Source organism: Macaca thibetana, chromosome 2 (genome assembly GCF_024542745.1).
Source record: "Macaca thibetana thibetana isolate TM-01 chromosome 2, ASM2454274v1, whole genome shotgun sequence".
In the NCBI taxonomy this organism is placed as follows: Eukaryota; Metazoa; Chordata; class Mammalia; order Primates; family Cercopithecidae; genus Macaca; species Macaca thibetana.
In genome coordinates this window covers 126,401,122-126,426,350 of record NC_065579.1, presented here as the reverse complement: position 1 = coordinate 126,426,350, position 25,229 = coordinate 126,401,122, and the positions used below count along the sequence as shown (strand labels likewise).

The following is a 25,229-nucleotide window of genomic DNA, read 5'->3' as shown; positions in this document are numbered from 1 at the left end:
GCTAATATGGAAACATAAAAAGAAAAGGGAGAAGCTTGTCATGGCAATTAGTGGTCGTGATTAGCTGTGCCACAGACCCAGCGGTGGAAATTAAAGAGTAATTTATGACAGTGCTCTGGCAAAGGAGGTTTTCTGGCGACTGCTCTGCCTACAGGTGGGCGAGGTGCTTGTCATTTCAGTTGCAAAAACCACCTCCAGCTTAGGCGGGGCTTCGTGCTTCCTTGGGACTATTGTTTCTATTACCTGTAACTGAAGATGCTTTGCTGATACATGTCCTCACTCAGAGCCTCAGTTTTCCTGCACGAATAGGTTGTTTGAGGAGGCTTGCAGTTCTAAAAGACCCTAGAATTTTCCATTCGCATGTCCCGTCCTACCAACCTGGGTCCCTGCTGTCCCCTAAATAGAGTTCACCTGTTCATGTGCCCATCCCTTCACCTGGGTGCTCTGCCCTCATCCCTTCACCTGGGTGCTCTGCCCTCATCCCTTCACCTGGGTGCTCTGCCCTCCACCTACTCAACGCGGGGGCTGTCTTGGTTTCCACAATCTGGAGAGTTCTCGTAAGGAACCCGTCTCCGCACTCCTCGCTTGCCATCCATCCTTGCCACTTCTTCCCTGTTTATACTTTTCATTCACCTACCTTATAAAAGTTTCTGGAGTGGAGGCCAGGCCCAGTGGCTCAGGCCTGTAATCTACATTTTGGGAGGCTGAGGCAGGTGGATCACCTGAGACCAGGAGTTTGAGACCAACTTGACCAACATGGCAAAATCCCATCTCTATAAAAATACAAAAATTAGCCAGGCGTGGTGGCACACACCTGTAATCCCAGCTACTCAGGAGGCTGAGGCATGAGAATAGCTTGAACCCAGGAGGCAGAGGTTGCAATGAGCTGAGATCATGCCACTGTACTCCAGCCTGGATGACAGAGCCAGAATCCATCTCAAAAAATAAAAATAAAAATAAAAGTTTTGGAGTGCTCATAGGGGTGTGTGGATTGACTGAGGGTAAGCATTCCAGGGACATGATGCATGCCACCTGGAAGATGAAGGAAAATTGGGAGGAGGGGAAGAAGGAACCTGCCAATATACAGAAATAACAAGAACAATATTTGGTGTGGAGTCTTGTTATCCAAAGGACCTTCACAGTGAGACGTCCAGAAGCAGCTATGAAGTAGACCAATAGACATCCTGCCAATCTCACCAGTACACAGATGGAGGCTCAGAGAGGAGGAGTGGCCTTGTCCAGAGTTTCACCATCAGCCAGTGTCAGGACCAGGAACTGAAACCACAGCTCTGGTCCATGTTCTGATGGGCTGAGCAAAAGAACTCCTCTAGGGCTGGATGTAGTGCCTCACGCCTGTAATCCCAGCTCTTTGGGAATCCACTCGAGGCGGGTGGATCACTTGAGCCCAGGTATTCAAGAGCAGCCCCGGCAACATGGTGAAAACCCTGTGTCTACCAAAAATAAAAAAATTAGCTAGTCTCATAACCCAGTGTCAGAATATAAATAAATAGAGTTTAAAATTAGAAAAAATTGAAAAAAAGAGAACTCTTCTGGGGGATGAATGTCGGCCGCGTGCCAAGGTCCTTATCCATAGCATGACTGGAACTTCTCAGACTCCACTTTGAGAATGAGCCCTAACATCCGGCTTCCTCAAGGTGAAATGAACACTTCACACACAAACAGAAGCTGGGGCACATGGCCTTTTTTTACCAGCTTCTTTTCTCACAGGACAACCAGCGATTGCTTCGCCAAATTTTTAGTCACCCTATCACCTTCTTTTTTCTCAAACTGTGGTCCCCGCACCAGTGGCATCAGCATTTCTGGGAGCTAGTGAGAAATCTAAATTCTTAGACCCCAACCCAGGCCTCCTGAACCAGAATCTGCTGCCTAACAAGATCCCAGGTGTTTCCTGTGTGCATGGAAGATTGAGAAGTACAGGCGCCAGTTGCTAGCTCTGTTCTCTGTCGAACTCCTGGGCTCAAGCGATCCTCCTGCCTTGGCCTCCGAAAGTGCTGGGATTACAGGTGTGAGCCACCACACCCAGCCTGACTTCACTTTACAGTTTTCCCTCTTCCCCGGTGTAATTTACAGTCCTTTAGTCTCTTTTTCTATCCCACTGCGGACCTTACTTTCCTTGCTGGTCTTTCGCCCCTCTTCTCCCTCTCAAAACTACAAAAGGGGAAAAATGATGTGTCTTATAAATGAGCGTTTAGGACTTGTGGTAGGCCAGATGGTGGGAAGCACCAGTTTTTCCTAATTTGTGGCAGGATAAGGATCATCTGAGGTGCTTGTTGAACATACAGCCTCCTTGTCCCGTCTCTGGAGATTCCCCAAAACACTGGTTCTAGGACAGGGTGGGGTGTTTGTGTGGGTAAGTAATGCCCACAGGGGACTCTTTTCCTGAGGGAAGTTCAAGGATTCTCTGCTCGCACCCTGGGGTTCACAGTTCCTGCTGTGCATTAGAACCACCTGGTGAGCTTTTAAACCAACTGAAGCCAAGAATGCACTCTCAGCAATTCCATTTGATTGGGTGAGGGTAGATCCCAGGCATTTTGCCTTTTTTTTTTAGGTTCTCCAGGTAATTCTAATGTATAAGCAGTGTTCACAACAACAGTCTCAATCCACTGGTCTCAAAATGTGGCCCATGGACCAGCAGTGCCAGCACAACCTGGGAACTTGTCAGAAATGCACATTTGAGGGGCCCACCCTCCAGAACTACCACATCAGAAGTCTGGAGGTGGGCCAGTTATCTATGCTGTAATAAGTTCTCCAGACAACACTGGTTACATCATTTTCAGGGGCTAGTGCAAAATGAAAACACACAATCAATCCCTTGTTCAGAAATTCAGACTTTCAAGACAGTGACTACATGACACTGAGCCAAGCAGAGAGCCCTCTGAGCATGCAGCCCTGTGTGACTACACTGAACATGCACCCATGAAGGTGACTCTGCATCCGAGTGACTCTGATGCATGCTAAAATCTGAGAACCTAGAGTCTACATTCTCCTGCTGGCTTATAGCTCATGTTTCTGCTTCTTGGCATGGTCCGAGGGTGACACTCAGGACTTGTAAGGCACTAGCTCTGGGATGATGATAATAATAGAACCATTCATTGATCATGCGTGATGTACCAGGCACTGGCCTTGGCACTTCCCAGGCATTATCTCACTCAAGTCTCATCACACCCTCAGGAGGCAGGTCTGTTAGCTTCATTTGCATTGTACAGATGGGAAAACTGAACCAAGGCCAATGATGATTAGTTGGTTGAATATTTCAAATATCACCTTCCTTCCTGCCTGCTTCTTCACCCTTCCCCCTGCTGCAGTCATTATCAACCCTGAGAACATCCTTACTCCTAACTCCATGGGTGAGGACTTATTGGAACAGAATTGCCTGAAAGGTCTCTAACTGGGAGCCTAGCCTTTTCTCCAGCAGGATAGAAGGGTTTAGAATCACAGGTTTTCTGCTTATTGTGCCAATGAAGAATCGGAGGTTCACACAGGGGACAGAACTAGCAAGCAGCGGAGTCAAGATTTGAATCCAGGACACGTTGATCTCAAGGGCAACTGCAAGTCCTAAACACCGGTTTGTAAGACACATCATCTCCCCCTTTTTTGTAGTTGTGATAGGGAGCAGAGGGGTGAAAGACCAGCAAGGAAACTAAAGTCTTTAGTGGGCTGGAAAAAAAAGACTATGGACTGTAAATTACACTGGAGAAGAGGGGGAACTATAAGTGAAGTCAGGCTGGGTGGGCATGGTGGCTCATGCCTGTAATCCCAGCACTTTGGGAGACCAAGGCAGGAGGATCACTTGAGCCCAGAAGTTAAGACCAGCCTGGACAATATAGTGAGACTCCATCTCTATAAAATAAAAATTTAAAAAATAATTAGCTAAGCATGGTGGTGTGCTCCTGTAGTCCTAGCTACTTGGGAGACTGAAGTGGGAGGACTGCTTGAACCTGGAGGTCGAGGCTGCACTGAGCTATGATTGTGCCACTGCACTCCAGCCTGGGCAACAGACGGAGACCCTGTCTCAAAAAACAAGATAAAGTGAAATTGACCGTGTGTTCAATCTGGCCACCAGTTTGCTGGGTATCCCTGAGCAAATTATGTTACCTCTCTGAGTCTGATTCGTCTTCTATAAAATGGGTATAATATCTATTTTTATGGGATAATTGTAAAAATTCAGTGAGATTATAGTTTAAACAAGCCAAAGAGTGTAATCTGACTCCTGCCACAGAGTAAATGCTCACTAAAAGGTGTTATTACTGTTGAAGAGGCCTTTGCCCAAGCTGGTGGGATTTTGAGTATCCTCGCCACCCCTCCCATGTGATGGAGCTGAATAAATTAGAAAATTCAAGACAGAGCTGGGAGGTCTGGGGCTGTGTCCCAGCTCCACCACAAAGTCATTTAGACCTTGGATTTGTCCATACTCCATTCCAGGCCTTGCTGTCCTCATCTGACAGTATCAGGTCTGAACCAGTGGTAAGGCTCTCCAAGACCCTGCTTTACTCTGAGCATGGCAGAATCCATTTGCATTGAAAGCCTCCTTCCTGAGCACTTGGTTTACTGGAAGATATTTGAAAGAAGACTGAGAAGGGAGAGGTTCCAGGGGCAAGTTGCCTTGAGGTTTGAATCTGGCATCTGCTAACTATTAACTGGAAGAAGTTTGGAAACATAAAATCCTCTATGTGCTGACCCTTGGGGACCTGGCTTCAAAGGTGGTCCTCACACTGCTATTAAGACAATCACAATCCCAGGCCCTCCATGAGCCCCAGAACTGAATTCTGAATAACATACCTTGTGCTGCAGCTTCAGGAGCTTCAGAACACACTACTCCAACATATGGCACCTTGGCATATTGGATATTTAAAGCTAAAGGAATTTGAGAAACCACAGGTGCAGGAAGGACTCTGACCTTCCCTGAAGCAGGTCATAAGCCCCTCATGTGAGAGGTCCCCTCCCTGTACCGGAAGCAAGGAGCATCCTTCTCTCTGAAGACAGAGGGACCCTGAGAGGAATCCACATGAGCAGGCCTTGCTAAGTGTCCCCAGCTCACTGCTCATAGCCCACATCCTTTTGTCCTATCACGGTTTTCCATTTTTCACTCTTCCCCAAACCTGGTAACTGTTTTACTGTTTTTTGGGGGTCTTCATTTTCCTATAAAGGCTGCTGTGTCACATAAAACTTGTATGAAATAAATTACATGCTCTTCTGTTAACCCTTGTCAATTTAATTTTCAGATGAAGCCAGGGATCCGATGAGGGTGGAGAAAAACACGTTCCTCCCCTACAAGCTCAACTTTTCCCTTCCATTCCTTTCGCAGGGTACATTCCCCAGAAAGCACACTCAAAGATGGAGATTAGCGAGCAGGAGGTTTACTAGGGAGTTCTCAAGGGATCAACATCTGGAGAAGGGAAGGGAAGGAAGTCAAATTGGGCAAAGGGAGACACTGAGCTACAATGTAGTCATGAGGAAGGTCTCAGCCCACTCGACAGGGAATTCTTTGCTGGGAATATCTTTCTGAGTCATCCAAGTTGAGGCTGAGAGGCTCGGGACTCCACACCCTCTTGTCAATCAGTCATTAGATGCAGCCCGCCACGGAAGGGGGCGTGACAGTGGCAAGGAGGCAGCTCTCTTCCACCAAGGCAATCCCCTTGGGTGCTGACAACTGAGGGCTGTCAGCAGGCAGCTCTCCCAGCAGCTGGGGGCCTAAATGCCTCTCTCCTTAAGGATGATTTCGGTAGCTCATCACAGCCTCCACCCGCCACTCCTCCTTCTTCCTAATCATGCTGCATAGGAAATACAAACCTCCTTTATCTCAGCCTTGGCAAGTGTTGGTTGAGTGAAGATTGTACAGTTGCTTGCTTTTTCACCAATTTAGCCCGTACGTCATAAAAGTAGATCCAGTCTGGAGAGTCGGGGTTGAGTAGAGGTGGTGATGTGGGATGGCCCTGTCCCAACAGTAAGAGCTATCACTTACTGAATGCTAATTGTCTTCTGGGCTTAGGATGTTTCTGCTTTCCTTTAAAGTCCTTCAGCATAGGTAGTGTGATATTATGATTTTGCTTAATCTATAACCCGGTAATAATGAGCAGCCCAATCAAGAATGAATGGTTCAGCTGAGCCACACTCATGCCTGTAATCCCACTATTTTGGGAGGCTGAGGCGGGCAGATCACTTGAGGTCAGGAGTTCAAGACCAGTCTGCCTAACATGGTGAAATCCCATCTCTACAAATATACAAAAAAAAAAAAAAAAAAAAATAGCTGGGGTTGGTGGTGCCTGCCTTTAGTCCCAGCTACTCGAGAGGCTAAGGCAGGAGAATCACTTGGACCCGGGAGGCAGAGGTTGCAGTGAGCTGAGGTTGCACCACTGCACCCCAGCCTGGGCGACAGAGTGAGACTCCATCTCAAGAAAAAGAATGAAAGGCCAGAAAGCTTATTCTAGAGCTGATTTCTGTAAGCCCTTGTTTCCCACATCTTGAGTAACAATGAAAGCTTTGTTAACCAGCACCCAGAATGTCAGAAATGAGAGTGTGCATGTCTCTGTGTAAGTATTGGCCTGTTGACCAGCTCAATGCATATTAGAAATGGGCTCTCTTTGGTGAAATTAAGGCATTCACAATATATGGATTGGCTTAAATCCTGGAGAGACATGCCACATGTTTTCACGAACACGATAGAATAATTCAGAGAAGTCTGTAGACTTTACCCTAAGAAAATCACTAGACAAAAATCATTTAATGCTCTCATGAATGAATCTTTTCATGCTAGGTGCTGGCTGCAACAAAATAGGCCATATGAACTGTTTTTGTACCTGCTTGCTAAAACAGTAATAATTGATAAGCTCTCCTGTGTGTGGTAGAGAGTCCCTTTCTTTAAAGCTCAGAAACAAAGCCATGTGGAGAGTGGCAAACCCTTAGCACCTCAAACCTCTTCACTGGCTGCTCTGCATGTACCGCAAAAGAACCTGGGGTCATCCTCTACCAAACTGTCTCTGGTCAGTTTTCATCTGGGCACAGTACCCGGTGTTATGTGCATGTACTTTATTTAATGCCCACAACAACCCTATCAGATAGATAGTGTTATTTATACCCATTTTATTAGTGAGAAGCCCAAACTTCAGAGTGATTTCATAACTCACCCAAGGTCTTCATAGCAGATCCAACCAGGATTTGGACCCAGGTCTGTTTGTTCTCCAAGTTCTTCACTTCTGGCCTACGCTGCCTGCAGGAGGGCTGTCTGCAAAGTCAGGAGGGGAAATGAAGTGGGCATGGGGTTTCCTGGTGGGCTATTCTCTATTCTTCCATGACCCATGGAAGAACAGTATTAGGGGCCGGGCATGGTGGCTTACACCTTTAATCCTAGCACTTTGGGAGGCCGAGGTGGTCAGATCACCTGAGGTCAGGAGTTCAAGACTAGCCTGGCCAACATGGTGAAACCCCCGTCTCTACTAAAAATAACAAAAATTAGCTGGGCATGGTGGTGCACCTGTAATCCCAGCTACTCAGAAAGCAGAGGCATGAGAATTGTTTGAACCCGGGAGGCAGAGGTTCAGTGAGCAGAGATTGTGCCACTGCACTCTAGCCTGGGTGACAGAACAAGACTCCATCTAAAAAAAAAAAAAGAACAGTATTAGGGAAGTGGCCTACCTGCCTGCATGTCTATGTGGCACAGCTCCAAAAGTTTTAAGCCCATCCATGTGTCTTGGGAATTTTTTAAATTTCACCAATAAGAGCTCATTTCTAATATTCATCAGGCTGGTCAACAGGACAATATTTTTACCCCCCAAATAAACAAATACATAAAAATAAAACAAAACTCATATCTGACTCTCTGGATGCTAAGGCCTGGCGACTGTGCTGCCATGAGCCATCCAGGTGTTCCTCATCAAGGTGCTTCAACCTTCCAGGCTTTGCTTACTTCCTCCAGAAGGGAGGTCTTGCCCCCTAGAGGTTTATGTTTGTGATATACATGTGTGTGTTAAGAAGTACAAAGTAGGATGCCAAGGCGATGGAAACAATAATGAGACTAAAAATAGGCTAAAATGCCCTAGAGAAGGCATCTGCTGCCCAGACAAGAACATCAGAAAGTGTGGGCTTTCTGGGCCGGGCACGGTGGCTCATGCCTGTAATCCTAGCACTTTGTGAGGCCGAAATGGGTGGATTGCCTGAGCTCAGGAGGTTGAGACCAGCCTGGACAACATAGCAAAACCTCGTCTCTACTAAAAATACACAAATTAGCTGGGCATGGTGGTGGGGCACCTGCAATCCCAGCTACTGGGGAGGCTGAGGCACAAGAATTGCTTGAACCCGGGAGGCTACTGCCTCCAGCCTGGGTGACAGAGTGAAACTCTGTGAAAGAAGGAAAGAAAGAAAGAGAGAAAGACAGAAAGAGAGAAAGAGAGAGAGGGAGAGAGGGAGGGAGGGAGGGAAGGAGGAAGGGAGGAAGGGAAGGAAGGAACCTTTTGGTGAGCAAAGCTGGACTGTGGGCAGTGGAAAGAGGAATGCCTCTGGAACCAGCCCCCTGGTATAGAAGATGGTGTTGGCCCCGTCTCCTGCCTTTGGCATTCACCATTGCTGTACACAACACCAGCTTCTTACCGCAGAAACCTGCCACTCTGTCTGGGGCTGTCTCTGGCCACAGGAGCATGCTCAGTCCATGCACTGGCCGGGCTGGAAGTGCCCAGGGTTGTCCCCAAGAGCAGCCCCAACCAAAGATGAAGGGAATTGGGTAAATGCCCATGCTTCCTAGCCTCTGGGAGGATGGCTCTGAGGCAGGTTCTGTTCTACAAAGTCTCCGTGGTCCCCAGTGGGAATGAGCTTCATTGCACACAGAGATGACCTGCTTGTGAACACACTCTCATTCTACTTCCTTCCCTCCCTCCGTTTCACTTCCCCATCCCCCTACCAGCACTCCCTGGGGCCACTTCCCTAATTAACTGTATGTGCTCAAATATTTGCTTCCATGGGAACCAAATTACCTGGTTCAAATCCATACTCTGCCCCTGGCCAGCTGTGTCTTAGGAACATTACTCCACTCCCCTGAACCGCAGCATCCTCGGCTGGGATCGTGAGATGACAAAAGTAGAACAAACCTCACCAGACAGGTGTGAAGATTCCAGAAAATAGTCCGTGTCAATAGTTTAGAGCAGCATCTGGCATTCAGCAGACACACAATAAATGCTAGTGTTTTTATTATTTATTATAATTATTGCTTATTATTGATAGCGCTACCCTGAGATTTCCTTGGCCAAGTTCAAGTCCATTCTGAGAGTTCTAAGCTCCCAAACTTCATACTTCCTCCGGGTGAATCTCCCTGGTTGTTTCAGGGAATCTAATTCATTTATTCACTTAACGTATCTTTAGCAAATATTGACTTAACACCTATTATGTCGAAGACACAGTGTGACAGTGGATATAAAAAATAAGATGAGGTCACGGTCTCCAGGGAGATAAGACGTATCCACACATAGCTACCGTCTAAGGCAAACTGTGATAAGTGTTCTTGTGTGTGTGTCAATAGAGCATAAAGTGAGTTCAGAGGAGGGTGAAGAAAATTGTGTATGGTATGAAGGAGTATTGGCAGAGTTGGGTTTGGAAAGGGGTAGAACTGCAGCAGAGGAGACGGAGGGGAGAGGATACAATACATGGAGAGGGAGAAAGTGATAAATTCTAGGAGTATGGCATCCCAGAGACAGCTCAACTATATCTTAATGTGAGATCCCATAGATTGATGAGCCTCTATCTCTCAGAGCTAAAGGGACAGCGGATTCTCCCCCAAATTATTATTACCATTCCTGACACTTACATAGTACTTACCCTGCCCTAGGAACTATAGGGGATGTGCTACGTATGTTAGCTGATTTAATCTTCACCTTCAGGGTCAGCACAACTATGACCTCCACTTGACAGATAAGAACACTGAGGCTGGAGGGGTTAAATGTCTTGCTCCAGCTCCCGCGGAAGCTAAGTGCCTGTCACCTAATCCCACGCGGTCTGGTTCCAAGGTTCACACTCTACACTGCCTCTCAAGTGCGGCACCTTTTCAGGATTTTAAGGGAATATGTTGCTGTGATGTTCACTGAGCTTGAGGAGAGACTGAAAGAAAGCCCTTCAGCCCCATACAGGAAGTCCCCAAAGGATGGATGGTTCTGGAAGTTACGGGTTACCAGGACAACGCACCCCCTCAGCCTGGCCACGCCCCCGGGCTCCCGCTCACTGGTTGCAAAACTCAGCTTTGCCCCTGCCCAGAGCTTTCCTTCCCGGGGCCCGCTGGGGAAGCACCCGCGGCTTGTGGTGGCTGTGGTTTGGTGCCCAGGACCCACACGTCAAAGGAGCTCATTCGGAAGCAGAGGCACGCGCTTGTTCCCAGAACTCAAACTCCAGAGTCCCTCCAGTAGGTGGTACAGAGGCGAGTTTGACCCTAAACAAAACAGGGCAGGGTCTTCCTGTTTGTTTTCTTCCTCCAGCGGGGAGCAACGGCTGCTAATTGGATAGTGAAGCGACCGATTTATTATTCTCTTACCCGTGCTGAGCAGAGCTGTAGGAAATCTCCGGGGCCGGGAGCAGCACAGCGGGGTACCTCGGGGTCGCTCTGAGGAGGGCCAAAGCTGCCGGCTGCCATGTTTTATTTGGCCTGCCCAGTGTTTAAAAAAAGTGTTTTTAAATAGATGCTGACATTTTGAAAAGGGGAAGATGATACATACACTTCTACATCTCCGACTTGTGTCAAGAAATGGGAAGATCTGGGCCCAGATCCCCATAGGTCAGCGATGAGGGGGACCGAGCAGGGGCGGTCCTTTAGACGGTCGCAGAGTCCCAGCCACCAGCCCTGCTCACTTTTCTTACCTCTCTGACCCCGTCGGCATTTGAGCCCGGGACCCCAGACGAAATGATGCGCTTCCTCTTAGAACCCCCGCTAATCTGAGGACGGGGTCACCCCACAGACGCCATGGCTCAGCAAGCAGACCAATGGCCAAGGAGTCTGGCAAGGGGCCCTTGGTGAGTGGGTTTAATGACAGATTAAGTTGCCCATTAGGAAGCCATTAGAACACAGCGTGATGCATCACTGGGTAAACGAGAGAGGCTGAAGTCAGAGACAGGCTCTTGGAGCGCTTGATCCGATTTAATTCTTCTATTTAAAAAAAAACAAACCCTAGGCAGATGAGAGTGGAAGCTGTAAATCACCCTCTATGCAATGGCTCATCATAAGGGATATGGAGCAAAATTAGAGGAGGCACGAGAAGGAAAGCCGGTGATGAACAAGGCAGGGGCTGCTGCGGCGTGATTGAAGACAGGCTGGGAATGCGGGAGAAGCCGCTGGAAACTGGTTTGGGCTGGAGGTCTCATTACCGCATCCCAAGTCAGAAAAGCCCAGAACCCAGCCTTCTGCTCTGCCTTGGGGAGTAGGATGGGAGAATCTGTGTGCAGTAAACTTCCTGAGACAGTGCCTCATAGTGCCATCTACATGGAATGTGAAGTCAATCAGAATGTCTCTAAATCCTGGCTCTATTGGGTTTTGGCTGTGTGACTTTGGGTAAGTTACTTAACCTCTCTGAGTCACATTTTCCACCTGTGTTAAAGGAGGTAATCATCGCAAATGCAAAGGGTGGTGCTGAATATCAGGGTGGGCACCCGCTAAGTGATGCTTTCTTCTGTTTAATGTTGTAAAGGATATAAATGAGATGGTCCCTAAATGAGGGTAGATTTTACTCCCCTTTAGCTCAGGTGGCACTTGTCAGGGAGATCAAGTAGGTTCTGTTCTTCCCTAGTAAAAGCAGGAAGGCTTTCCTGGGTGGGGTCCTCTGAGTGCTGGAAGAAGGGGAGGGTGTCCACTCAGAGAGGAGGCAGGAGGGCAGCCTTGCACACACTGGGCACCTCTGGGCCTCCAGCACTGGATGTCAGCTGTGCTTGTTGAATGGATGTGCTGCCTTCAATCCCCACATCTGTTCTCTGCCCTTCTCTATCCTCTCTGTGCCCTGGGATGCTGATCCTGGCAATACCTCACCCAGTGTCTTTATTTGGGTTCTCCCAAAAGCAGAGCCCCAGATAAGGATGTGAGGGTAGCCTGTTTCTTGGGGAGCTTATGGTGAATGTGGAGCTCCCCATGCACGACCCCCTTCCAGGAGGGACTGATTGCCCCGCTGTTGCAACTGATTGCCCCTCCTTCAGGATTTGCCTAAACTACAGAGACAGCCACGGACACGCCCCCCTGGGCTGTTCACATCCTCATCTGCGTGGGGGCACAGAAGCCTGGCCATTCAGCCCATGGGAGACTCAAGACATGCTCCCAGCAACCTGCGGGGCTGCCCAAGGCTTCCCTGATCCTGCACCCCTGCATCACATCTCAGCTTCCCCCTCTGCCCAAATCTACTTCCTCCCTATTCCTTTCACAGGTATTGATTCCCTAATGAAAACCTTGCACCCCATCTTCCATCTCAGAGTCTTCTTGCAGAGAACCCAACCTGTGGCAGAGCTGGTCTCAGGACTCGGAGCGAGGGAGCAGGGGAAGAGGACAGGAAAGCAGGGACAGTCAATTTAAGGGTATGTTGTCTGAGACAAAGATTCTGCTAGGACCTCTGAGATGAGTACAAGATGCCTGGAGCCATTCACTGGGCAGTATCTGTCCATCAGCTCCCAGGCCCCAAAGAACCAGAGATGCCTGTGAGGGCTTTCACTGCCCTGCATTTCTGGGCTTCACATGTGCACTGGCTGAGAGGGCTCCCTGTCTTCAAGGACGCTCCTGAGCAGAAAGTGGGTGCATTTGAGGTGGGATGCTGTCTTGAGAATCTGAGCTTTATGAGAAGCAGACCCAGGGGGCATGGTGTGGGGCATCCCAAAGGACCTTCCATACATTAGGTGCCTTGGCCTTGGGGAGGAGCCCTCGGGAGTTCTGAGGGTGGGAGAAGAGGTAGGTGGGGCTAATCCTTCCCCATTCCCTCCCTGCCTCAGTACCAGGGCTCAGGCAGTAGCGCTGCCAGCTCTTCCTGGGATCAGAATCATGGCCCCGCTCCCCTTGTGCCTTCAGGCCGAGGAACATAAGGGCTTCCCATGGTTACTGGTGTCTGAGTGCCTCAACCTCCCTTGCTGGTTCCTTTCTCCTGCCCACACCTTTGTCAATAGTCCCCCCACCGAAGTCTCTTTGGTTGAGCAGTTGGTGGGGATGCTGACTGATAAAATGGTCTAGGCCACTGCTCACTGCTTAAAGCCTTGCTTCAGAGTGACCTTCTAGGGCCCTGCAGTTCCCCCTTCTCCAACCCCTGCAGCCTCTCCAACCCTTCTCCCTCCCAGCTGGTCTGGGTTCCCTACCGCATCTACTTGCTTTTGAATCTGTTTCTTGTAGATAAATGTGTGTTCTCCTCTTTCACAGCCTTACCGCTTGATTTGGAGAAAGAAAAAAACCCAATTCTATAAAGCTATTAAATGTTTTCCTTTCACAAACACCAGTTTTGTATATCAGAAGCACTGCCTTTCATGCCTATTGAGTTCTCAGAAATGGGCTTCAAGTGCCTATTTCAGGAGTTGAAATCTGAACATCAGCTCTTTCTTCCTCTCTGCATTCCTGCCACACAATCCTAATCCTCTCCAGTGTGATGGGTCCCTCTGGCTGGGTAGAAGGGAGATCATTTAAAGGAAATGTGAAAAAGAAAAGAGTAGTATTCCATTTCAAGAGATTTTTCTCCTGACACAGTTATTTTCAACAGGTGACAGGTATTGAAACTGATGAAAGATTCTTGGGTGAATACAAACCACTCCCCGCCCCTGTCCCCAGCACACATTCTCCAGAAATTCCAGAACGCCCAGTCAGTGGATTCATTCCACACATATTTAGTGCCTAACTACATGCCAAGGAGCTGGGTGCTAAGAACAAAAAAGTACGACTCCTGCCCTCTGCCATAGAGTTTGTGATCTCTGTTGATGCATTAGAGATTAATCCAATGATTGCACAAAATGTGATGTTGCAATTTTGCCTTTGCACTTGCTGTTCCCTCTGCCTGGAATGCTTGTCCCTGCAAGGTGTCTGCCCGGCTTCCTCTAGGCCTTTTCACAATCATCCCTCTTCACTCATGGCCTTCTTGGCCACTCTGTCAACATTCCTGCTCTTTTTTTCTCTCTAGCATACTTCTCTGTTTATAGACCATCTATCCCAGAATGTAAGCTTCATAAAAATACAGATTTTTCTTTTCGTAAAGTATTTGATTGTTCTCTGCAGAGAACAAAATTCCCAGAGCAGAAAACAATGCATGGGATATAGTAGGCGCTCAAACAATGTATATTGAATGAATAAACATGGACCACACTAAGTGCTAACGAGCATGGGCTGAGAAGGATTAGAGACAAGAGAGTTTCCAAGGGAACTGATAGTTGGGCTGATCTGAGGAAAGTTGGGAGGCATTAAGTAAGCCTAAAGGAGAGGGAAATAAATCCGTGCAGGAAACACTAGCATATGCCAGGGTGCTGGGTGAGCAGGAGCATGGTGGGCTTAAGAAACTAGAAGGAGGCCAGGTGCAGTGGCTCATGCCTGTAATCCCAACACTTTGGGAGGCTGAGACGGGTGGATCATGAGGTCAGGAGATCAAGATTATCCTGGTTAATACGGTGAAACCCCATCTCTACTAAAAATACAAAAAAAATTAGCCGGGCGTGTTGGCAGGCACCTGTAGTTCTAGCTGCTCGGGAGGCTGAGGCAGGAGAATGGCGGAACCTGAGAGGCGGAGCTTGCAGTGAGCCAAGATCGCACCACTGCACTCCAGCCTGGGCAACAGAGCAATATTCCATCTCAAAAAAAAAAAAAAGAGAGAAACTAGAAGGAGTTCAGTGGGATTGGAGCACAGAGGATGGGAAAGATATATGGTGAGGGATTAATAACAAAGCTGACAGTACTGTCACACAGTGCTGGGAACTAGGCCAACCTTTACACAAGTCTGAGAGAAAGGTACTATACGTATTCCCATTTTACAGATGAGAAAATCAAGGCCCAGATAGTGTAGGTAACTTGTACAAGTTACAAACCTAATGAGCAACAGAATTAAAGTTCAAATGCAGGAACTTTGATCCAGAAGCCTAAGGTCTGAAATCCATATGGCTTTCAGTCTCCGGTAGGAGGACTAGGAGGGGTTGGCTCAGGTAGGGCTTTGTAGTGACATAGAATCCCAGGTTGGGGCTAGGGTAGAGCTGGCAGATATAGACTGGATATCTCCCAGGATGATTCTTACCGGCCTCCCAACTCCCAACTCCCCACCCCACCCCACCGCATCTCCAGAGCTGCACATGCTCTGATTGGATTGACCTTAAAAAGCTTGCTTCCATTCTAGTCAGGATGGGCAAAAGCAGTCTAAACTCCCTGAAGATTTGGCCATGAACCAATAAGATCCCTCCAGAGATTAGTGTAAAGCTAGTGCTCTGTTCTCTGCAATGACAGGTTATTTTAAAAAGCATTAACTAGGTCATTTGCAACGCAATGTGAGTGGCCAAGGCTGCTGACTAGAATCCCCTTGGACTTTTAAAAAATCCAGATGCTCAGGCTGCACCCTCACCAGTTACATCAGAGTCACTCGGGCAGGACCTAGGCATCAGTATTTTTTAAAGCTCCCCAGGGAAGCCCAAAGTGCAATCAAGTTTGAGAACCAACAGTTCAGTCCCCAGCTACTCAAAGGCTGGAGCAGGGATCAGTAGCATCAACATCCTTGAGAAGTCTCGGGCCCTTTCTCAGACCTACTGTTTCAGAATCTGCATTTTATTGGTTTTTTTGTTTGTTTATTTGTTTTTTATTTTATTTTATTTCTTCTTAAAAGGGGATACATGTGCAGAATGTGCAGTTTTGTTATATAGGTATATGTGTGCCATGGTAGTTTGCTGCACCTGTTGACCTGTCCTCTAAGTTCCCTCCCCTCACCCTCCACTCCTCAACAGGCCCTGGTGTACACTGTTCCCCTCTCTGTGTCCATGTGTTCTCAATGTTCAACTCCCACTTATGAGTAAGAATATGCAGTGTTTGGTTTTTTCTTCCTGTGTTAGTTTGCTGAGAATAATGGCTTCCAGCTTCATCCATGTCCCTGCAAAGGACATGATCTCGTTCCTTTTTATATAACCTCATGTGGTTAGTGGCTATGGTATTGGACCGTGCAGTTCTGGAGCAGGGCTTTTCAAACTTCTGTGGATTCTGAGGTGGCTGGATCACCTGAGGTTGGGAGCTCGAGACCAGCCTGACCAACGTGGAGAAACCCTGTCTCTACTAAAAATAGAAAATTAGCTGGGCGTGGTGGCACATGCCTGTAATCCCAGCTACTTGGGAGGCGAAGGCAGGAGAATCGCTTGAACCCAGGAGGCAGAGGTTGCAGTGAGCCGAGATCATGCCATTGCACTCCAGCCTGGGCAACAAGGGTGAAACTCCATCTCAAAAAAAAAAAAAAAAAAATTCTGACACGGAGATTCCTATCCACACAGGTTTGAAAAGTCCTGCTCCAGAACTGCATAGTTCAATACCATAGCCACTAACCACAGGAGGTTATTTAGATTTAAATTAAATTAAAAATTCAGCTCCTCAGTTGCACTAACTACATATATTTCAACTGCTCAATTGCCACGTGTCACTGGTTGGTGACTACCATATTGGACAGTACAGATATAGAATAGTCTGATCATTGCCAAAAGTTTATTGGACAGTACTGCTCCAGAACATTCTGGAGTGGTGGTAATCCACCAGTCTTTTTTTCCTGTGGATGCTGTAGGTATACAGACAGACAGTGCTACCCTCCCTGGATGGAACAAAATTAAGATGCATTCAACCAGGCGCACAGGGGATGTATCTAGATTATTGATTTTCCGCTCATTTGAAATAAATCAAGGACATGGCTATGTCTTCCCAAGCCCTAAATAAGTGCAGTTTGTGGGGTGGTAAACAGATGAGTAGGGAAAAAAGGAGAGGAGAAATGCAAGAAGCAAGATCAATTTCAGGTGCTAGAACAGAATGCAAGAGGGTTAGCCCAGGCCCCACCTCCCTGTCAGTCTCAGCACTGCCTGCTGATCACAAGGCAGGAGAGCGCTTGGCAAGCAGATGTGATTGATTTGTGACTCCAGGTGCAGATATGAAAAGGGGGCATTTAGTCAGCTAAATAATAGCCAAGCTGTCGTGTGAGGAGGCTGGGGGCTTAGGTTGTTTTTCTTCTGCTTTAGGGTGGAGGTGGTGGCAGAGAGTTCCACCCTTCTACAAAACTTTGCCTGTTTTCTGGGAAGGCCAGGCGAGGTTTCCCCCTTGTAGACTGTTTAGTTGCAGACAGAGGGATGTATAATGGGGCTAGAGCTGAACGATATGAGAATAACAAGCCAGACCAGCATTAGAGAGTGATGTATACTTTTCTTGGAAAGCTGCCGTCCATGTAGACAGGCACTCTGGCAACTGACAGTAGGTGAGGGGCAGCAGTTAGCAGCAGATCATTTGCCTACTGGCACGCTACCCCTTGGGTGTGCTCCTTCCGAAATACTGAGGGTCAGGGCAGGGTGAAAAGAGTGAAAACTCAAAACAAGAGAATGCTCCAACAAAATGTACCCTACTACACAGCAACAGGCACCATTCAGTGCTGTTTACATCTTTTCAAACTTTCAGCTTTTAGGGCTCACTAATACTTCTACATAGTAAAGCTTTTTGCATTTTGAGGTGTTTTGTGGTTGCCTTATGGGGCTGGTCCTTATGACTGCCTCTAGAGGAAGTCAGAGTAAATTTCGCCATCCCTTTAGACGTGAATAAAGCCCAGGGTGGTTAAGTGAGTTTTCCAAAGTCACACAACTGCTCGTGAGTTGAAGATGTAAAACAATCATTCCATTATTTGTTTATTCGTAACTATTTACTGAGAACCCTACTAAGTGCCCAGCCCTGGGGATGCTTCTGTAATGTCTCTGTTTTCATGGAATTTGGAGCTTGGATTCTAAAGAGGCTGATAGAAAAAAAATGTAAACAAAAATGTAAACAAATGAAAGAACCACAAATTACAGTAAGTGTTACAAAGGGAAGACGAACTAAGAGAATGCAGAGAGAAAAGCAGGGAGAGGGATGGGGCAACATGGAGAAGTTGATTTGCAAAGGCTTCTCTGAAAAGGGCATGTTTATGCTGAAACTTGAAGAATGAGATGTAACAAGAGCGGGAGAAGAACATTTCCAGCAGAGGGAGCTGTATAAGCAAAGGCAGATCGTTGGAAGAGCACGTGGCCTACGTGGGCCACATAAGGAGACTGGTGTAGCTGGTGCCCATGAGAGGCAGAGAGCCTGGTTTGAGATAAGAGCATGAAAGGGTCTCCTACCTCCCTCGCCCCCAATGTATCCCTATGTCCAAGGGGAATTTTGTCTTCACCTTTCAGTTCCTCCTCCTCATGGCCCTCTAATGAGGGTTGGTTCAGCCAACCCATTCCAAGACTTCGTACTGTGGCCTCAGGAGGTCTGGGAAGGGGGATGAAGAAGAGAGGCAGGTCTGCGAAGGGGGAAGGAAGAAGAATAGGGTTTCAAAGACAGAGACCCTGAAGCCTGAATGTCTGCAAAAGCTGAGTAGAAAGTTGAGAATGAAGAACTGAAAAAGAGCAAGGGGTCAGGGGTTCTAGGGCCATTGCCAGCCATAGAAAGAAGGCCTGTGGGGTGGATGGGAGCCTCTTCAACCTCCTTCAGAGATGACTTAAGGCTTTGTCTCTATGCTTCTTCCAACAGGCTATTGCTTAAAGACTGAATGACATGGACCCCAGAGTTTATGTGAGTTACTCTAAAATATGGTAAAATCAGGGCTTCACTCCCAACTGAGAGCCTTGCAGAGTGAGGAGTTTCTCAAGAGACCATCTGATAAATGCGGGCTCCCGGACACAGAGATGTGAGCTAGAGCCATGCCACAAATAATGTATATTATTTTCTTCTCCACTTAATGTCCAAAGTGTCTGGTGTAACATCTTTGGTGACCATTCCATTTGGGAATCCTAGCTTACTGGATGGAGCTGTGTGCATTGTGAGGTTGGCCTTGTTGTGTCGGAGCTTAGAAGAAGGAACAGAAGGGGAAATAATCATGATAAGCACTTCTTGAGCACTCACTACATGTCAGGCACTATTCTGAGCATATTACATGCATGGGTTCTTTTAATGTGCATAACAACCCCACAAGATTAGTAGGTACCATTTATATCCCCATTTTACAGATAAGAAAACCAGGACACGGGGTCTCAGAGTTAGCAGGTGGCATTGCCAAGACTGGAACTCAGACAGTTTGGCTCCAGAGCTCCTGCCCTTTAGCACTGTGGAGGTGACTTGAGAGACCCCCTAAGTTCCAGGCCAACCACAAATACCACCCCCCATTGGCCATAGTACATGACTAAATGTGACAATTATGCAGCATTTATTAAAAGCACAGTATTGTCCTATGCACTTTACATGTAGCATCCCATGCATCTGCTTATCAACTCTTTTAGACAGGAACTGTTATTCTTCATCTTTTACAGAGGAAGAAATTGAGGCCCAAATCAGTATGTAACTTGGTGAGAGTCTCCCACTTAAATAATTGGTAAAGTTGGAATCCAAATCTAAGCATCCAACCCCAGAGCCCAAGCTCTCAACTAACCCTGATCACTTTTTTGAGTAAGGACTCTGTATCTCTCAAATGCCCCCTATTAAAATGAACCTCAGCCATGTGGGAGCAGTGTGATTTTTTTTTTCCTGCCCCTAAAGCATGTTGAAGATTTGGGGACAAGTTTTACTGAAACTCCCCAAGGCACTAGCTTTCACCCTTGGTGGTGATTATCTAGTGACTACAGATGCCTAATTAAATGAGTTCAGGCACACCGATCTCCTTAATTCAGTTTCTTCCAACTCCCATCTTCATTCTGCCCTTGTCTTTGAACTCCTCATGCTTTGTCTCAGTGATCTCCTCCACTACCAGCTGTTACCATCTTCTGTATTGGGATGAATCCCTGACCCACAACTTCAGCCCAGACCTGGCTCCAAATCTCCATGTCCTTCATTCCACCTGCTCCAAGACCTAGGCACCTGGATTTTCCCTAGCGTAGCTGAGGCTGGTGTGCCCCACCCAGATCCCATGGGGTCTTTTTTCTACCCCCATTTCCAAGCCGCTGCCTGCATTGCTGCAGGTAGAGGCTCACACCTGCAACCTTCGCCTGAGGCTTGCCCTTGAGCAATGGGAGCTGCCTCACCCAGACTCGTACTCCCCACCTTCACCTGACCTCAGATACCGATAGCGTCTGTTCCAAGAATCTAGTGCAACTTCCTTAGACTAGCAGTCAATACCTCCTGCACCTGGCGACAACCTCGCTGTCAAATCTTCACTCCTGCTCAGCTGCAGAGCGGCTCCTCGGCCCTTAAGAGTTCCTCTGTCTTCTGGCCTTCTTGCCTTTGCTCGTTCTGCTTCTGTTTGGAAAGTCCCTGCTTCCAACTGTCAACATTCTACACATCCTTTGAAGGCCAGTGACACTGCGCTTCTGCCCACGAGGCATTCCCAAATTGTGCTTGCCCTTGCAACATGGGTTATTGCTAGTTATGCATGGGTCTCTAGTCAGCATGGTTTGTATTCTAAAAGGTCAAGAATGAATCCGATTCTCTCAGCTGTCTCTAGTTAAGGGTTCAAATGTGTACCCACCAAAGGGTATTGAAGTCCTAACCCTCAGTACCTGTGAGTATGACTTTATTTGGAAATAGGGTCATTGCAGATGTAATCAAGTTAAAATGAGGTCATTAGGGTGAGCCCTAATCCAAGAGAAGAAGAGAGACACAAACAGACGGGCACAGAAGGAAGATGATGTGAAGACACACAGGGAGAACACAGAGGCAGAGATTGCAGTGATGATGCTCGCATGAGCCAAGGAACTCCAGGACTTCTGGCAAAACCAGAAGCTCAGAAAAAGGCATGGAGCAGATCTCCCCTAGAGCCTTCAGAAAGAGCATGGCCCAGCTGACACTCTGATTCCAGACTTCCAGCCTCCAGGAAGGAACTGCAAGAGAATAAATGTCTGTTGTTCTAAGCCACCCAGTTTGTGGTCCTTTGTCACAGCAGCCCTAGGACACTAATATATTAAGTATCTCACACAGTACCTTCCACAGAGTAAGTAATGGCAAAGGCTTGTTGAATTCACGTGGGGATGGAATATTTCTCTCACTAGCTTTTTTTTTTTTTTTTAAACAAGCTATTTAATGGTTATTGTAACATGCCTTGCACTATGTTGATAGAACCTCTCAGATTTCCTAAACCTTTTGTTGTTATTCCATACCTATACACTACCCAGCCCCCACTTGTATGTTCCATATGTACTCTTTTCTTTTCTCTTCTCTTCTCTTCTCTTTTTTTTTTTTTTTGGTAGAGACAGGGTCCCACTATGTTGCTCAGGCTGGTCTTGAACTCCTGGACTCAAGCAATCCTCCTTCCCTGGCTTCCCAAAGTGCTGGGATTACAGGCATGAGTTGCAGTGCCCAGCCATTCCATATATGTGATGGAGAAGAGAGCTTACACCAACCTAACAGTTACTTAATGTTGTATAACGAACCATGGCAAAGCTTAGTGGCCTAAAACAAGAGTCATTTATTACATTTCACAGTTCCTGTGCAGCAGCTTGGCCGGGAGGTCCAGACTCTGGACTTCTCATGAGGTTGCAGTCATCTGAAGGCTTGACTGAGGCTGGAAGATCCACTTCCAAGGTGGCCAACTCACGCGACTGGCAGCTTAGTGCTGGCTATTGGCAGGAGGCCTCAGTTTCCCTGCAGAGGTTGCTTAAGTGTCATGATGGCATGCTGGTTGGCTTCCCCCAGGCTGAACCACCCAAGCAGAGAGCAAGACAGAAGCTACAAAGCCTTCATGACTTAGCTTTGAAAGTCACAAATCATCACTTCCATCATGGTATACCATCTACACAGGCTAGCCCTGATTAAATGTGGAAAGGCATGAATACCAGGAGGTGAGGATCATTGAGGTCCATCCTCATTAGTCAAGGCCATGCAATCTTAGCATGGGCAATACCATCCCAACCAGGCAAAAAAAATTCATTCTTGGAAAGAATGAAAAAAAATTACTTTTTATGTATAAGCAAAGATATACATACTGTACATAAACAGATACAAAGTATATCTGTGGCGCTAAAGTTTCATGGTGAAGGGAACAGACAATAAGGAAAAAAATTGTCTAAAAAATCTTGGGGGTGGCTGGGCATGGTGGCTCACGCCTGTAATCCCAGCACTTTGGGAGGCTGAGGCAGGCGGATCATGAGGTCGGGAGATCGAGACCATCCTGGCTAACACAGTGAAGCCCCATCTCTACTAAAAATACAAAAAATAAAGTGGGTGTGGTGGCGGGTGCCTGTAGTCTCAGCTACTCAGGAGGCTGAGGCAGGAGAATGGCATGAACCCGGGAGGCAGAGCTTGCAGTGAGCCTAGATCGCACCACTGCACTGCAGCCTGGGCAACAGAGCGAGACTCTGCCTCAAAAAAAAAAGAAAAAAAAAAATCCTGGGGGTGATTTTTTTTTTTTAATTTGAAAGTAAACTTTAATGTCGAAAATGCAAACTTGGGGAGGGCAGAAAGATCACACGCAAGGCTGCCACTTCACACCTGGAGGGTTGCATGGTGGCCGGGCAGAGGCACTCCTCACTTCCCAAATGGTGCTGGGCAGGCGGACTCCACTGCTAGATCTGTGACTTGGGTGTAAGCCTCTCCCTTCTGCCCTCATCTGGAGATGCTGATAGCCTGGGCTCTCCCTCCTTTGGCTCGGGGTGGAGACTGAAGCCTGGAAAGACCCTGCCCTCAGCAGGAACTCCCCCTGGGCCCCGTTCTGTGACCCTGAGCCCAAATCTGGATCCTTCCTTTACTTTCTCAAGCCACTTTGGGCCTGCCCAGCTCTTTTAGAGCCCTGTCATGTAGGTGACAATACTGTTTTCCCTTCCCTTCCCTTCCCTCCCCCCCCCCCCTCCCCTCCCCCCCCCCCCTCCCCTCCCTTCCCCTCCCCCCCCTCCCCTCCCCTCCCCTCCCCTCCCCTCCCCTCCCCTCCCCTCCCCTCCCCTCCCCCCTCCCCTCCCCTCCCCTCCCCTTCCCCTCCCCTCCCCTCCCCTCCCTTCCCCTTCCCTCCCCTCCCCCCCTCCCCTTCCCTTCCCTTCCCTCTCTTTCTTTCTTGCATTTTAAATAGAGACAGGGTTTCATCATATTGGCCAGGCTGGTCTTCAACTCCTGACTTCAGGTGATCCACTCGCCTCAGCCTCCCAAAGTGCTGGGATTACAGGCGTGAGCCACCGCGCCTGGCCCCCATTCTCACCTTCTTGGTGTAAGTGCTGTCATCACGTTCCACCCCAACCAAACCTTGAGTGGGCAGCCTCTGCAGGGGACCACTCACAACTGGCCTGTAGTCACGGTCCCCTGCAGAGCCCTCACAGGTGGTCCAGATGTGCCCAGTGGCCCTACCCCAGGTGCGTCTTCCGTGCCTCTGGTCTGCTCTGCCTGATGTGCGCTGTGCGCTTGACTCTGCTGACTCCCAGGGGGCCTCCATCTCACACAGAGCCAGCCTCATTAGCGGTCTCGGTAGGTGGTGTTCAGGGACAGGGTAATGGGATCCAGCCCTTCCTAAGGTGTACCTGGGCTGCAACTCAGAATGGACGTTCAGAACAAAGAGACGCAACTGTGAGTGACCCTGGGCCCCAGAGGCCAACCATCAATTAGGCCTTGGCCCTAGTCCATCGGGCACTCACCCCTTGCAACATGTGGACCCACTGATGCCCAGTCTGTGAACGAGTACCTGGAGGCCTCAGCCCACGCTGCTGGCATGGCCAGAGAAAAGGATCTGCCTGCCTCTCCCCCACCCAGGTGTGGCAGCTCCTGGTGCCAGTTTCCCAGGAGCATGGCCAGGCCCCGGGTCTCTCCATCACAGCTGTGGCTCTCGCTTCTTCCGGGAAGTGAGGTGGGGTCGCTCCTCTTGCAGCAGTCGCTGCTTCAATGCTCTGTAGGCCTGCACGGCCTCCTATCTCTCCTCCCCACAATCCGCTGGTAGGCCAGGGAGGCAGTCAGAGGCTGAGACACACCGCCAAAGCTCAGAAGCATCCTCAGCATCTGCGATCTCCTGCCAGGCTGGTCCTTGCTTATGCTCCTCCCAGGCCTGGTGGTCAGCTCTGGAGGCTGCAGGACAACCTCACCAAACTTCATCGTGTCTCTGAGCAACTCCTGCTCCAGCCTGTCTGCCATCTTTTCCTCCTTTTTCTGCTGGACTTTATCTAGTCGTCGCTTCTGGAATGCTTTTTTTGCTTTTTTCAGCTCAGACTTCTCCTTGGGAGCTGCCTGGACGTCTGGCTGCCGGGTGGCCTGGTTCTTGCTGAGGAATAGCATGTGCTGGACCTCTTGCTGCATGCGCTGGATATAGGCCTAGTCAGACTCCCCTTTCCTCTGCTTGAACTTGGGGATGGCGATGTCGGGCTCCACTCCCTTTGCTTCCTTCTCCAATGTCTTTCTGAAGGCCACCTGGGCTGCTTTCTTCCTCTTCTTGTTACCGATCGGGTTTTTCATCTTCTGGCAGCTCCCCATAATCTCCCGGAGCCAGAAAGGGATCTCCTCTTCATCCTGGTTCTTGGGCGTGCAATTCACTTTCTTCTCTTTGCTGCGAAGCCCGGACCATGGGACTGGGCGCTGCTTTCCCAGCGGCTGCCCTTGGTGCCGCCGCTGCACCCGCCGGGGACTCCCAGGACCCACTGGCACCCTGGGCACCGCTGCTCCACCTCCAGCTTGCGCCATCTCCATGCTGAAAGCTTCCCTAGTGAAGCCACTTCTGCCTTCCTCCAGTTTTTAAAATGGTTAAGAAACACTGGCTAAAACTTTTTCAGTTGTAAGCAATAAAACCCAATTCAAACTGACTTAAGCAAAAATGAAGTTCACGAGTCTGGACTTCAGGAATTGCCAGATCCAGAGGTTCAGATATTATCAGCAGTGCTTTTTCTATCCATATTACACACAGACTGTCTCCAAGCAGCTGTCCGTGAGGGCCCCTGTGAGTGTTATTTACATCTTACTGCCCGCTATCTGGGAGGATTGTGAAACACTGCCCAGCCCTAACAAGCCTAGATTAGACAGCAGTGTAGGCGCTAAGACTCCCACGTATATGGGCAGAGAAGATAAAAGACCTTCAACCATTTCACAGTGCTGCCTGGGGAGGGCTCATTTTCTCCTGATATTCTAGGAGAACAAGAAACACAGGGCTTCGCAATCTCATAGGTATAAATTC

The 25,229-nt window shown here is 48.4% G+C and overlaps 1 long non-coding RNA gene and 1 pseudogene across 1 annotated transcript; both read right to left on the bottom strand.

Moving 5' to 3' along the window:
* Positions 1-5,725: 5,725 nt before the first annotated feature.
* LOC126948895 (uncharacterized) lies at positions 5,726-10,054 on the bottom strand. The gene is made up of 4 exons (XR_007723566.1): positions 9,823-10,054; positions 8,985-9,158; positions 7,146-7,243; positions 5,726-5,954 (listed from the first exon to the last, which is right to left on the bottom strand). It is a non-coding gene; the product is annotated as an uncharacterized LOC126948895 (long non-coding RNA).
* Positions 10,055-23,882: 13,828 nt separating this feature from the next.
* On the bottom strand, positions 23,883-24,784 carry LOC126948894 (coiled-coil domain-containing protein 137-like; annotated as a pseudogene).
* Positions 24,785-25,229: the final 445 nt, after the last annotated feature.